Here is a 15970-nt window from a genome sequence, read left to right as displayed (position 1 = left end):
TTGAGAAGAAGACGACTGTGGATCCTTATATTGCTGGATTTGTCGAGTCGATGGCAAAAACAAATACAGAGAAGATTACTAAAGAGATACTGGAAGGCTTATCTGAAGATACTGGTGACAGTGATAGCTATGATGTGGAAAGTGGGGACAAAGATTCTGAGGATCGGCCCTGGAGGCCGAGTCATTCAATCTTCGGAAAATCGACCATCAAACAGAGTCATCTTGAAAACATGAGAGGAAGGTACTTTCGGGATATGTCTATCGTGAGAGCTGACGAAAACAACAATGTCCCTGCCCTTGAGGAGAACGAAGTTGTGATTTTTCGAAGCTTCTTCAAGGCTGGGCTTCGGTTCCCTTTGAGTAAGTTTGTAGTTGAAGTCCTGAAGACCTACCAAATCTTCTTTCATCAGATCACCCCCGAAGCCATAATAAGGATGGGGATTTTTGTCTGGGCAGTAAGGAGCCAAGGGCTAGAGCTAAGCGCGAAGTGCTTCTGCAGTATGCACAGGCTTCTATATGAGACGAAGGCCATGGGTAAAGAACAGTACCATAACAACTTCGGTTGTTATGGATTTATCGCTCGCCCCAATGCAAGCCACCCGGTGCCGACATTTCAGAAAAGGTGGCCCGGGGCTTGGATGGAAGAATGGTTTTATGTAAAGAATGATTTGATAGTGTGGGAAGACATTAAGGAAGTCATTATGCGTCCCATTTGGTCCCGCTTCGGCCTTTGAAGGCCGAAGATAGAAATTGATGAGATAGTTGAAGCGTGTCAGAGGGCCTTCATCACTGTTTGCTCCTTTAATGGGACAAGGGATTTAATTCAAGAACATATAGCCTTCAGAGTATGGCCGCTTATAGACAGCTGGGAAATGCCGAAGGAGACCACCACCGACTCTAGCGAAGGTGGTCTGCTCCGGCTGAAGTATACCTTCTGATTCAGGGAGAAGTTTGATGAGCCGAACGACGACTGACTGAAGTGTATCGAAGCTACAAGTGATGAACTGCTTGGAGCATATTCCAAGGCGGAAGATAATGCGTTGTCTGCAGCCTTCGGCGGTCGAGGAAAAAAGAGACTGAACAGAGTTTTTGACGCCATTGGCTTCGTCTACCCCGATTACCGCTACCCGCTGCGAGAATAGGGGAAAAAGAGGAAAACTGCTGCTTCGGTTGCCCCAGTTGAGCCTATACCGAAGAGCAAAAAGATGACGGTTCTTACCCACCGACCGCGTTACATTGAACCGACCGTGGTACCTGAGTTTGGTGAGGGGGCCTCTTCAGCTGCTGAAACAAGAGTACTGAAATGTCAGTTGTAATGCCGAAGGTGCTTACAGTTAAGCTAGTTGAAACAAAGGCTGAAGGGCCAAAAATTAAAGAAATGACAAAAATGTCAGAGATTTTGAGCCCTTCAGCAGAGGCAACAGTGCCGAAGGCACAAAAAGGTTCCAAGGCACAAGAGGAGAAGGATGGCAAATGTGCTAGATGTTGTGCTAGAAACAGCAAAAACCTTGAGTCCTGCTCCTACAAGAAAAATTGCTGAAGCTTCCAAGGCACAACCCGAAGCTGAAACGAAACAAGCAGGAGTCGAAGCTGCAACAATTCAAGCTGAAACAGAAGTTGGGCCTTCGGTGCCCACCGAAATGGAGCTTGCTGATCCTAAAGAAAAATCAACAGAACAGATTGCAACTGGAAAAATCGAAGCTCCTGGCCCCGAAGCGTCGGAGAAAAGTATTGATTACATTATTCGTCATGCTTCGAGAAAGGTATTATCTCTAGAAGAAATATTAGAAGCGCAACATTATGCCCAAAGATTGAAATATCCGAAGGGGGCACTAGTGTTTAATGGCAGTGGGGAAGAAGATTTTTTGTACTGTCTCCTGGATAATAAAGAAATATCCGTTTGCCGGGAGATAGGTAGAAGTATCGGATTCCCGAAGCTAGAAGATGGCCTTTCAATCTTATCGAAGGATGAGCTTGCTAACAGCTTAGCGTATAATAGCATAAAGGTATAAGAGTTACATTTGAATTTAAAAATGGGGTATTTTATTTGTCATACTTATTCTTTCCTCCACTTGCAGGGCCTGATTCTTAGTAATGCCCTCAGGGCACAGAAAAATATTAAAGATGAAGGATATACGATGGCTTTGAACAATCTTCGTTCAGAGGTAATCGAATTAAGGAACGAAGGTCTTGAAAAAGACAAAATCTTGATTTCATTGGTAAACAAAGTGAAAGAAGATGAAGCTAGTTTCAAGGCTCAAGCCGAAATCCAAAAGAATGAAATCGAAGACCTTCGGAAACAGTTGGCAGAAGCCAAAGAAAAATGCGCTCTCGCAGAATCTAACCGGGAGATCAGTAAATATTGGAAAAACCATTTAGAGAAAACAGTTGAAAAACTTCGCGCATCCAAGGAAAGATGCTTTGAAAAATCCTTGGGCTACGTGGAGAAAATAAAGGCTAGCTTCGCCAACGTGGGCGCCTATTCTAACAAAGATAACTTCATACGAGGCGACCCTGAAGGTGTTATCAAATGGATAAGTGGAGAGGCCGAAGCTTTCAAAGAAATTTTAAGTGATCACGGGGATGTCTGTGCGTTCTCTGGTGCAAGGGGAATTTCAGCCATCCTGGAGAAGGCGGGATGCGACCATGTCAAGACCCTGGCCCAGGCCGAAGCTGCCTTCTCCGTGGATGACACAAAGGATCCCTCAGCTGAAGCAAGTTTAATGGGCGGGAAATTTTACTATGACATCTGGGTAAATGGTGGCCGAGAGATGGCTCACGAAATTATGAAGAAAAGTGAAAAAGACATTCATGACACTCGAGTGGAAGCAAAACAAGATGAGGAAGCTACAGAGCGTGAAAAACGTATAGGTATTGTTTCGTGGCCTTTAGCTTCAGCATTTGTTTTTATGGCTTCGGACTAATTAACTTTTTCCTTCTTCAGCTGAATTATCTCCGCTGCCGGAACCGTTCGATCCCCTGGCCGATCCAGAAACGAAGGAAGCACTGGAGATCATTAATATGGCCGAATCTATCGTTGACGAAGTCGTCAATAAATTGCTCAATGAAGTTGCGGAGAAAATCTTGAAAGAAGACTAGCACTTATTGTAAAAACATTTTTAAATGGTCGGTGTAAGAGACAATAGAATAAACATTGTGCTTTTATTGCAACGAAGCTGTAACATTTGATGTGTGTAACTTTAGATCGAATATGTAAATTATTATATTCTATTTCTTTATGATGCATGAAACTTATTACATACCGTTTTTGAGCCTTCGGCGAAAAAACACCTTCCCTTCTTTTTAGGCGTCGTGAAGAAAAAGATCCATGCTTCGTAAAAAATATCCAGGCTTCGTACACAAGGGATATCTTCTTTTGTAATAGGGCTGATGAAGCTGTATTTCTCAAATCTTATTTTGTGCCTTAGCACATTTTCATTTTTACGAAGCATTCTCTGAAGATCAACTTTGTATCCGATTCGTGTCATTGATGCGATATGATGTATGATGTGATGCTATGCGGAATGCTGTGATGATATGATGCAAAATGATGCTGATGCCGAAGGCACATACTCACACTTCCACACTAGAACACAATCTCTGTATTCCCTTAGGAACGATTGAAATCACTTTGCCGTTTATTTTTTGGCTTCACCGTTTATTTTTCGGTGTAAGTTCTACATCCCCTTAGGAACGTCTTTTGAACTTCTTCGCCTTCTATTTCGGCGGTATAACTTCTGCATCCCCTTAGGAACGTCTTTTGAACTTCTTCGCCTTATATTTCGGTGGTATTTGGCTCTGCATTCTTTTTGGAACGACTTTTGAGCAGAAAACTTACACTGCGCTCCCTTAGGAACGACTTTTTTGTAGCTTCGGCAAAACTTACGCTGCGCTCCTTTAGGAACGACTTTTTTTGTAGCTTCGACCATTTTTAGCTCTGCATTCCCTTAGGAACGACTTTTGAGCTTCGACAATTTTTGAGCTTCGTAAGTCTGTGAAGAAATATATTTCATTCTAATAGAAGCGAAATTATTACAAGGAATTAAAACTAGATTTACATTACTTGTTCCTTATTGAAAAACAAAATGACATAGAACATAAAAGTATTTCAGAGATAGGATATCGCTCAATAGATGTGCTTTGATTCTGGCACAGTACTGTTGACTGTGCGAGCTTCGGAGTCCTCCCTGAGTTCCCGTTGCTGTTGGGAGTTCTGGCGCCCTTCTTGCTGCTGGCTTCGGGAATAAGTAGGTTGAAGTGGTGGGGGGAGCTGTGGCCAAGAAGCCTGTGAATGGCTGGTCAAAGCAACAGAAGCTGCAGGATGATTGCCCACATATTCTGGTATGTAGGGAGAATGGCACGAAGCAGTGTGCAAGACCTGCTTCGGCTGATTCTGTCGAGTTTCGGCTTCTGCGATCTCCTTTTGCTTCAGAATGGTGATTTGACACATTCTTGTAATATGGCTCTTGTCCTCACCACAGAATAAGCAATAAATCTTCTTAGGTAGATCTCCATATCTTCCTCCAAAGCCCCTGGCGCCTCTGCCCCTTGGAGCTGGCGGCCTGAAAGAGCTTTGCTATTGCCCCGAAGATTGTGACTGGTTTCGTTTGAAAGCCTTAGAAACTGGTCACCAGCATGTCCTTGAGCTTCTGCCATGACGTGATTGTCCCTGGCCGAACGGAAGAATACCATGTCTGGGCCACGTTCCGGACTGCCATGACGAAGGACTTAGCCATGACAGCTGCATTGCCCCTGTATGAGGATATTGTTGCCTCATAGCTCATCAAAAATTGTTTTGGGTCTGAGTGCCCATCGTACATGGGTAGCTAGGGTGGCTTGTAGGATTGTGGCCATGGGATAGCCTGCAACTCTGCTGCCAAGGGAGAAGCATCATCAAAAGTAAAGGTATCATGATTAAAATCATCATACCATCCATCCTTGTTGAATAAGCCTTCCTAACGAAGCTCCCTGTGTTGGGGCCTTCGGTCTTGTTCATCTTGAGCAAGATGATGCACTTCTTCAGTAGCTTCGTCGATCTTCCTTTGAAGATCGGCCAGCCGAGCCATCTTCTCCTTCTTCCTTTGCACTTGTTGATGGATGATTTCCATGTCCCTGATCTCTTGGTCCAACTCCTCCTTCTGGAGTGTTGGACTAGTGGCCTTTCTCTTCTGGCTTCGAGCCTCCCGAAGAGAGAGAGTCTCCTGGTTTGTGTCCAGTGGCTGCAGTGCAGCAGCCCCTGGCGCAGCTATCTTCTTCGGCGGCATGACGAAGGTCAGTGCTTGCCGAAGGTGGTCGAATGAGTTCACCAGAGGTGGGCGCCAATGTTGGGGACTTGTTCTCAAATGCTATGAATTAATAACAAGACAACACAAAAGTAGGTTAATGGTTAATGCCATTCGTCCTTTGAAGCATTATTTCCCTAAGGATATAACGATCTTCAGACGAAGGTTGTGAAGGACGTACCTTCATCATCACATCATATATCAATGAAAGATGAAGCATATGAAGCATGAGAAATAACATGGATAATCACATGGCACTGTAACATATTTCTTATTATATAATCACGAATGAATAAGAATAACACAAGGTTACATTTATACCTTCAGCTTGACAGAAGGTATGAGAACAAGCGTGACACACAAGCGAGTACAAATCAGCGTGAACAGTACGGCGGCACTGTTCATCTATTTGTAGGCACAGGGTGCAGCCTGTGTAAAATTACATTCATGCCCTTCATGTTTACTATTGACATTAGGACAATCTATCGAGGACTAGATAGCCTTTTCCTCTTTAACTCAGTTCCTTTTCTGCTACTGAGCCGAAGCTTCCTTGTGCGTAGCTTCGGAGCTGGTTCGACCTTCGTCCCGACCATGCTTTTCATATTGTGAACAGCTTCATCCCGAGTCCGAAGGTTCCTGTACATATATTACACTTGGGAAACATTGTTAATCATGTTTTTTAGGACCTTTGGAAGACGAAGGCCCCCAACACCAGCACCAGCACCAGCATCAGCGTCAGCACCAGTACCAGAGGTAGTTTCCTCAGCAACAGCAGCAGCAGTACCGTCAGAACACTCAGCCAAGAGGAAATCAGTACCAACGTCAGAACAACCAGGCAGCTCGTCTTCCTGCCCCCGCCACAAGTAGGAGGTCATGCATGCTTCTACTATGGAGAACAAAATCACTGAGCGAAGAATTGTCCAAAGAAAGCAGCCCAGCAACCGCCAGCAGTCAATGCCCCAGCACGACAAGGAGCACCACAGCAAGCACCAGGAGTCCGTGATCAGGCCTACAACCGTGGAAAGGTGAATCACCTAGAGGCCAAAGCAATCCAGGATGCTCAGGACGTGGCAGTAGGTATGTTTCCAGTCGAATCCTACCCAGCAAAAGTACTATTTGATACTGGAGCCACACATTCTTTTGTTTCTATATCTTGGGTAGAATCCCATAACATCCCCATAGAACCAATGATTCCACCTTTGAGAGTTAATTCAGTTGGGGGAAAAGTTCAGTCCGATAGGATTTGTCCGAATCTAAGGATTGAAATAAGGGGGATAGCCTTCCCCGCTAGCCTAGTAGTAATGGAAACTCAAGGGTTAGATGTCATCCTAGGGATGAATTGGCTACACAGAAATCAAGCCACTGTCAGTTGTGACAAGAGAACAGTTAAGTTGGTGTCCCCATCCGGAAAGGAAGAAGTAACCAAGCTGTACTTACCTGAACTAGAAGGAGCCTATCACCATTTATCAGTAGATGACAAGGAGTCCAATCCAATTGAGGCAATTAGGATTGTGTCAGAATTCCCTGATGTATTCCCTGAAGAGTTACCAGGCATGCCACCTGAAAGGAAAGTTGAATTTGCCATAGAGCTTATCCGAGGCACCGCCCCTATTTCCAAGAGAGCTTATCGAGTGTCTAGACCAGAGTTGGTGGAACTCAAGAAGCAGATTGATGAAATGTTAGAGAAAGGCTACATCAGACCAAGTACCTCACCTTGGACAGCCCTAGTGTTATTTGTGGAGAAGAAGGATGGCACGAAGAGGATGTGCATCGATTACAGAGCTTTGAATGAAGTCACTGTCAAGAACAAGTACCCTCTGCCTCGAATGGAAGACCTATTTGATCAGTTGTGAGGAGCCAGTGTGTTCTCAAAGATAGATCTGAGGTCGGGTTACCATCAGCTCAGGATCCGACCTACAGATATATCGAAGACAACATTCCTCACTAAGTATGGACTATATGAGTTCATGGTTATGTCATTCGGATTAACGAATGCGCCAGCTTACTTCATGTATCTGATGAACATTGTGTTCATGGACTACCTTGACAAGTTCGTAGTGGTGTTCATTGATGATATTCTTGTATATTCCCAGAATGAGCAAGAGCATGAGGAGCATTTGAGGAAAGTACTTCAGAGGCTACGAGATTGTCAGTTGTATGCCAAGCTTAGCAAGTGCGAGTTCTGGATCAGTGAAGTCCTGTTCTTGGGTCACATTATAAACCGAGAGGGATTGGCTGTAGATCCAAAGAAGGTAACAACTATCTTGGACTGGAAAGCACCAAAAGATGTCCGAGGAATCAAGAGTTTCATCGGAATGGCCGGTTATTATCGGCGTTTCATTGAAGGTTTCTCCAAGATCGCCAGGCCAATGACAACCTTGCTGGCAAAGAAGGTTGAGTTCAAGTGGACCCCAGCATGCCAGAAGTCCTTTGAGACATTGAAGGAGAAGTTGACAACGGCACCAGTACTGATTCTGCCATATGTTCACAAGCCATTGTCAGTGTATTGCGATGCTTCGTACACCGGACTAGGATGTGTGTTGATGAAGGGAGAGTAGTGGCATACTCGTCCCGACAGTTGAAGATTCATGAGAAGAACTATCCTACTCATGATCTAGAGTTAGCAGCCGTGGTTCATGCATTGAAGACCTGGAGGCATTATCTTTATGGGCAGAAGTGTGATATCTACACGGACCACAAGAGCCTCAAGTACATATTCACTCAGTCTGAGTTAAACATGAGGCAACAAAGATGGCTAGAGTTGATCAAAGATTATGAGCTGGAGATTCATTATCACCTAGGCAAAACAAATGTAGTTGCAGATGCTCTTAGCAGGAAGAGTCAAGTCAATATGTTGGCCGCTCACCCGATGCCATATGAGCTAGCGAAGGAATTCGATAGGTTGAGTCTCGGATTTCTGAACAACACTCAAGGAGTGACAATTGAGTTGGAACCCACTCTAGAGCAAGACATCAGGAAGGGTCAGAAGGATGATGAGAAAATTAACGAGATCCGGCAGCTGATCATAGATGGAAAAGGCAAGGATTTCCGTGAAGATGCAAAAGGAGTGGTATGGTTCAAGGACAGACTGTGTGTTCCCGATATCAAACCAATCCGGGAACTGATTCTCAAGGAAGCTCATGAGACAGCATACTCTATACACCCTGGTAGTGAGAAGATGTACCAAGACCTGAAGAAAAGATTTTGGTGGTACGGTATGAAAAGGGAGATAGCCGAGTATGTGGCTGTATGTGACAATTGTCAGAGGATTAAAGCAGAACATCAGAGACCTGCAGGTTTGTTGCAACCGTTGCAGATTCCTTAGTGGAAATGGGATGAGATCGGAATGGACTTTATAGTTGGTTTGCCCCGCACTCGTACTGGTTATGACTCTATCTGGGTAGTAGTGGACCGTTTGACAAAGATGGCCCATTTCATACCAGTCAAGACCACCTACAACAGTGCGTGTTGGCCGAACTATACATGGCTCAGATTGTGTGCTTGCATGGCGTTCCGAAGAAGATAGTATCAGATAGAGGCACCCAGTTCACCTCTCATTTTTGGCAGTAGTTACATGAAGCTTTGGGCACGCATTTGAAGTTCAGCTCAGCTTATCACCCGCAGACAGATGGTCAAACAGAGAACTAATCAGATTTTGGAGGATATGTTGAGGGCTTGTGCCTTACAAGACAAGATAGGTTGGGACAAGAGATTACCATATGCAGAATTCTCTTACAACAACAGCTACCAAGCCAGCCTAAAGATGTCACCGTTTGAAGCGCTTTATGGAAGGAATTGTAGAACTCCACTGCATTGGGACCAACCTGGTGAAAGACAGGTGTTCGGACCAGATATTCTGCTTGAAGCCGAAGAGAACATCAGAATGGTCCGGGAGAATTTGAAGGTAGCACAGTCCAGACAACGAAGCTATGCTGACACTAGAAGAAGAGAACTCAGTTTTGAAGTGGGAGATTATGTCTATTTGAAGGTGTCACCTATCAGAGGAACCAAGAGGTTCAGAGTCAAGGGCAAGCTAGCCCCTCGCTATATCGGCCCGTATTAGATTCAGGCAAGACGTGGAGAAGTGGCTTATCAACTCAGCTTACCAGAGAATATGTCATCGGTGCACGATGTGTTCCATGTGTCTCAATTGAAGAAATGCTTAAGAGTTCCAGAAGAGCAGTTGCTAGCAGAGGATCTTGAAGTTCAAGAAGATTTGACTTATATTGAGAAGTCAACTCAAATTCTGGAGACAGCAGATCAGGTCACCCGGAGGAACACCATCAGAATGTGCAAAGTCAAATGGGGCCATCACTCAGAAGAAGAAACAATCTGGGAAAGAGAAGATGATTTAAAAGTCAAGTACCATGAGCTCTTTTCTAGCCAGCCCTGAATCTCGAGGGCGAGATTCTTTTAAGGGGGATAGGTCTGTAACACCCTGATTTTGGGGTATAAAATTTCTTTCTAATTATCACCCAAAATCATGTGTTACTCTTCTTTTTCTCACTCTAGGTTTTCTCTCTCTCTAGATACATTCTCCCTTTTTCCTTTTTGATTAGAGATAGCCTAAACTAGTGGAGGTTAATTATTTCTTTTTGCCAAAACCTTATAAGTCATGACATGTTGCATCATTGTAATACCCGGTTTGCAAAGAAGAGAAGTTGGAGGGTATTCTTTTTGTTTTTTTCTCTCTTTCGGTGGTTGCGTTTTGGGAATTTGGAATTTGAGGAAAAACATTCACCAGTAGGGCAGTAGAATTTCTTTGGTTAGGCGCTTGCATCGTGGTCGGGAGCCGTCGCGTGGGCGTGTTGGGCCGCGAATCTTGTTTCTGCCCACTAACCCCCATAACCCTAGCCGCCCTCCCCCTAACCCCCCCTTCTTTGTGCAGCCGCCCCCCATTCCCCTACCCTCTTGGCCGCCCCCCTCCCATCTCCTCCTTTCTCAAGCACTTGCAGCCACACATCAAACCCTAGCCGCCCCCCATCTCCTCCTCCCAAGGTGCCATTCGTTGCCGCTCGGATCTCCGTCGCGTGGTGCAAATCTTCAACGGTTTCCGGTGGAGGGAGGAAGGGAGGAAGAAAAGGGGGAGAACCCAAGGTGATTTTTGTGTTCATCTCTTGTTCATTTTGTGCGGCAATCCAATTGTTTAGATGTTGCGTGTGCGATTTGGTAGAAGGGCTGTCCAGAATTTTAAGGGGGTGGACGAACAGCAGCAGAATTAGTGATTTCTGGGCATTTTTCGTGGAGAATTAAGGGGAATCAGTTTGGGAATCATGTAGAACTTTGGCATACCTTTCCAAACGAGTATTTATGCGCTCAATTTGGAGTTATAAATTAAAAGTTATCACCGTTTGAATCCGGGTATGTGGCTGTCAAAAAAAAACAGATTTTCAGGAGGATGAACAGCAGCAGTATTAGCAGTTTCTGGGGATTTTTCGGGAGTAATTAGTGTTAATCAGTATGAGAATCATGTAGGGCTTTATGTTATCTTTCCAACAAGTACTTATGCGCTCGATTCGGAATTATATTTTAAAAGTTATCGCTGTTTGAATCCGAATATGTCGCTGCCCAAATCAGGAAAAAAACAGATTGCAGGGGTTGTCTTGTGGACCGTTTAGGGGTAATTAGATGTTAGAATTTAATCCTAAATTGTATACCAAACTTGTGGGGAAATGTATGTAGTTGTCTCTGGAGTTTTTGGTTATCACCACTGCTGTCTTAATTTTAAAGTTATGGAATTGTTAAGCAGCACCGCTGCAGTTTGGTTGGTGTGGGGGGGGGGGAAATTATTACCCGCGGCGGGGTTTGAGACTGCGCGTAGGTGCGGCGTTGTTTTTTAGGCTTTTTATGTGAATTTGGTGCACTAAGTTGGGTGTCAAAAACATGTGGTGGACTTCCGGATCGTTCTTATGGATTTGCCCAAACTTCCGGTGAAGGCAAGTAAAACTGTGATGGTTATTCCGTCTGTCAAACGAGGAGTCTTATACTTGATTATGTTGTGCTATTGTGTTCATATTCATATGTTTTTTATTGAGTACCATCATTTGAAAATGTTCATGTTTCATGGATTTCATATGTTGAGTTTGAGGTTTGATCATGTTACTCAAGTGGTTATTATGTGGAATGGGTGGAAGTATATGTCTAGCACATTTTATTTGGGAAGAACTCATGATGTTGTCATGCATAATGCACTCATCATCCATTGCATTGAAGTTTCGTCGCGATCTTATGGTCCGACCATACCGGTACATTGAGCATCATATGTTGCCCGAGAAGGGGTATGATGCAGCTTCATATCCTTAGAGATATGAAGGCAGAAGTCATTATTGCATCTGTAGCCATGTGCATTCATGGGAGAGGTGTGGAATCTATTATGTGGATGTGGATAATCTGGACTTGTGCATGGTGATTCTTTTTGGCGTTAAGTATTTAGTTACTTGTTTACTTGCTGCAATTTAATGTTCAAAAAGGAAGTTTTGAACCACGTGGTTGTTTAAGCACAGTTGATTTACAATGTCCAATTTGTTGTTGTTATGTTTACTTGCTGAGATGTGTCATCTCACATCTTGCATTATTTGATGCAGGCACCTAATTTCTGCTTTGGGAAAAGAGGGATGTAGCAGCACGACCACTACACCTTTAATAAAGGAACCCCCACTTAATAATGTTGTTAATTAGAGAGGGTCAATTCTAGTGAATTACTTTGTTCTTGGTTGAGCGTTTGTTTTGGGGTGGGCTGAGTTCCTTATCTCATTTATTTTGCTTCTGTTGGGTCATGAATGTGTTTTACCACTTTTGCATTTAGATTCTACTACGTGAATTATCTGTCTTTATATCCTGTATGAACTACATGTTTCCCCTCCTTGTTATACTAGTTTCAAAGGAGGTGCTGCCGGATTTTGCAATATTTTCTCTCTTTATTACATCTCTTGTGTCGAGTAAGTTTGGTGGGAGGAGTTTTGGTAATATCCATTGTGTGTGACCAGTGGGGTGTTACAGTTGGTATCAGAGGTATAGGCTGTAGGTCCTAGCAAGTGGAGTAATAATAAATTGACACACTACACATGTAGGATGTGATTTCTGGCTTGCTATTGATATGTTATGTTATTGTCTGTGCTAGTTTGACATTATTTGAAGAGATGTTATGCCAATCTTATTTACTTATTATTCTCATCCCTATGGATGTAGCTATGCCGCCTCATAGGGCTCGGGGTAGTCCGCAAGCTCCTAGTGGGGACTCGATGAGTCCGGCGGCAATGTTAGCAGAGATGCAGGCCATGCAGCAGGAGTTGGCCCTTCTAAGGCAAGCCATTCCTGTTGCCCCTGCGGGTGCTGCTCAGGGTGCTGGTGGTGGAGAAGTGCCCGGGGCACTGTCCCTGCGGGTGCTGTTCCAGGTGGCGGGGTCGAGGTGCCTCTTCCAGTCAGTGGTCTTTCTCTGATGCAGTGGATGGGCATGAAGTTGGATTCTTTTGATGGCAGTGGTACTCCGGTCGAGGCGGCAGTTTGGTTGACATATGTGGAGGATAAGATGAATGTCTTCGAGATTGCATATGGAGATCGGGTTCGCTTTGGCACACAACTGCTGAAGGGAGAGGCTCAAATTTGGTGGAGAGGCGTGCATGCAGCGCACTCCTCCTCACCAGGAGTCCTGTCTTGGGATGTTTTCATCAGGCAGTTTGAAAGGAGATTCTACCCAGTCACCTTCCTGGAGAAAATGAAGATTGACTTGCAGTCTCTGTCACAGAGTATGAGGTGGGCTTCAACAAGATGGTCCGCTTTGTCCCTCATGTGGCTTATAATGAGATGGAGAAGGCGAGCCAGTTTCGTCAGGGTCTGAAGCCTTCTATCAGGCATGCTCTGGGGGCCTTTCCGTTGGCGGACTTCCGTACTGATAGTCGCCTAGAGGGGGGGTGAATAGGGCGAAACTGAAATTTACAAATATAAACACAACTACAAGCCGGGTTAGCGTTAGAAATATAAACGAGTCCGAGAGAGAGGGCGCAAAACAAATCCTTAGCGAATAAGCAAGTGAGACATGGAGATTTGTTTTACCGAGGTTCGGTTCTTGCAAACCTACTCCCCGTTGAGGAGGCCACAAAGGCCGGGTCTCTTTCAACCCTTCCCTCTCTCAAACGGTCCCTCGGACCGAGTGAGCTTCTCTTCTCTAATCAAAGCCGGGAACAAAACTTCCCCGCAAGGGCCACCACACAATTGGTGCCTCTTGCCTTGATTACAATGGAGTTGTGATCTCAAGAACAAGTGAGAAATAAAAGAAGCAATCCAAGCGCAAGAGCTCAAATGAACACGGCAAATCACTCTCACTAGTCACTAGGGCTTTGTGTGGAATTGGAGAGGATTTGATCTCTTTAGTGTGTCTAGAATTGAATGCTAGAGCTCTTGTAGTAGTTGAGAAGTGGAAAACTTGGATGCAATGAATGGTGGGGTGGTTGGGGTATTTATAGCCCCAACCACCAAACTTGACCGTTGGCTGGAGGCTTCTGCTCGATGGCGCACCGGACAGTCCGGTGCACACCGGACAGTCCGGTGCCCCTGCCACGTCATCATTGCCGTTGGATTCTGACCGTTGGAGCTTCTGACTTGTGGGCCCGCCTGGGTGTCCGGTGCACACCGGACATGTACTGTTTGATGTCCGGTGCACCGGTATGGGCGTTCCTGACGTCTGCGCGCGCTGCGCGCGCATTAAATGCAGCGCAGGGAGCCGTTGGCGCCGCAGGGAGCCGTTGCTCCGCTGGTACACCGGACAGTCCGGTGTACACCGGACAGTCCGGTGAATTTTAGCGGAGCGGCTGCCACGCGAACCCGAGGCTGGCGAGTTCTGGAGACCGCGCTTCCTTGGAGCACCGGACATGTCCGGTGCACACCGGACAGTCCGGTGAATTATAGCGCGCCGGCTTCCGAGAATTCCCGAAGGCGAAGAGTTTGAGTCTGAGTCCCCTGGTGCACCGGACAGGTACTGTTTACTGTCCGGTGGCACACCGGACAGTCCGGTGCGCCAGACCAGGGGTGCCCTCGGTTGCCCCTTTGCTCCTTTATTGAATCCAAAACTTGGTCTTTTTATTGGCTGAGTGTGAACCTTTTACACCTGTATAATCTATACACTTGGGCAAACTAGTTAGTCCAAAGATTTGTGTTGGGCAATTCAACCACCAAAATTATTTAGGAACTAGGTGTAACCCTAATTCCCTTTCAATCTCCCCCTTTTTGGTGATTGATGCCAACACAAGCCAAAGCAAATAGAGAAGTGCATAATTGAACTAGTTTGCATAATGTAAGTGTAAAGGTTGCTTGGAATTGAGCCAATATAACTACTTTATAAGATATGCATGGAATGTTTCTTTCTTATGTAACATTTTGGACCACATTTGCACCACAAGTTTTGTTTTTGCAAATTCTTTTTGTAAATCCATTTCAAAGCTCTTTTGCAAATAGTCAAAGGTAAGTGAATAAGAGTTTGTAAAGCATTTTCAAGATTTGAAATTTTCTCCCCCTGTTTCAAATGCTTTTCTTTTGACTTAACAAAAAACTCCCCCTAAAAGAGATCCACCTCTTAGTGTTCAAGAGGGTTTTGATATATCATTTTTGAAATACTATTTTCTCCCCCTTTTGAACAAAATAGGATACCAAATGATAAATACTTTTGGAAAGCACTAAGTTTTTGAATTTGGTGGTGGTGGTGCGGTCCTTTTGCTTTGGGCTCATTCCTCCCCCTTTTTGGCATGAATCGCCAAAAACGGAATCATTAGAGCCCTCGAAGTAATTTCTTCCCCTTTGGTCAGAAGTAACGAGTTAAGATTATACCAAAGATGAAATCCGGTCCTTTTGCTTTTGAGCTTTTACTCTCTCCCCCAAGGATGAAGTCCTTTTCTTTGATGCTCATTTCTCCCCAAGGAATAGAGAGTTGCTCGGAGTGATGGCGAAGCATGAGTTACGGAGTGGAAGCCTTTGTCTTTGCCGAAGACTCCAATTCCCTTTCAATATACCTACGACTTGGTTTGAAATAGACTTGAAAACACATTAGTCATAGCATATAAAAGAGATATGATCAAAGGTATTCAAATGAGCTATGTGTGCAAGCTAGCAAAAGAAATTTCTAGAATCAAGAATATTGAGCTCATGCCTAAGTCTGGTAAAAGATTGTTCATCAAGAGGCTTGGTAAAGATATCGGCTAATTGATCTTTAGTATTAATGTAAGAAATCTCGATATCCCCCTTTTGTTGGTGATCCCTAAGAAAATGATACCGAATGGCTATGTGCTTAGTGCGGCTATGCTCGACGGGATTGTCGGCCATTTTAATTGCACTCTCATTATCACATAGCAAAGGGACTTTGGTTAATTTGTAACCGTAGTCCCGCAGGGTTTGCCTCATCCAAAGCAATTGCGCGCAACAATGTCCTGCGGCAATATACTCGGCTTCGGCGGTGGAAAGAGCGACCAAATTTTGCTTCTTTGAAGCCCAAGACACCAAGGATCTTCCCAAGAACTGGCAAGTCCCCGATGTGCTCTTCCTATTAATTTTGCACCCCGCCCAATCGGCATCCGAATAACCAATCAAATCAAATGTGGATCCCCGAGGGTACCAAAGCCCAAACTTAGGTGTGTAAGCCAAATATCTCAAGATTCGTTTTACGGCCGTAAGGTGGGATTCCTTAGGGTCGGATTGGAATC

General features: G+C 44.7%; 1 protein-coding gene across 1 annotated transcript in view; it reads left to right on the top strand.

Annotated features, from left to right (window-relative positions):
* The window catches only part of LOC100383405 (putative coatomer beta subunit family protein), a 42732-nt gene extending 30545 nt beyond the window's left edge, over positions 1-12187 (top strand). Inside the window, exon 26 of the mRNA XM_035962351.1 lies at positions 11867-12187. The gene's annotated coding sequence lies outside the window, so the exon portion shown is untranslated. The remainder of the gene's footprint in view (positions 1-11866) is intronic.
* Positions 12188-15970: the final 3783 nt, after the last annotated feature.

This window comes from Zea mays, chromosome 9 (genome assembly GCF_902167145.1).
Source record: "Zea mays cultivar B73 chromosome 9, Zm-B73-REFERENCE-NAM-5.0, whole genome shotgun sequence".
Classification (NCBI taxonomy): Eukaryota; Viridiplantae; Streptophyta; class Magnoliopsida; order Poales; family Poaceae; genus Zea; species Zea mays.
The sequence above is the reverse complement of the archived record's forward strand: the minus strand, read 5'-3'. Positions and strand labels throughout refer to the sequence as shown.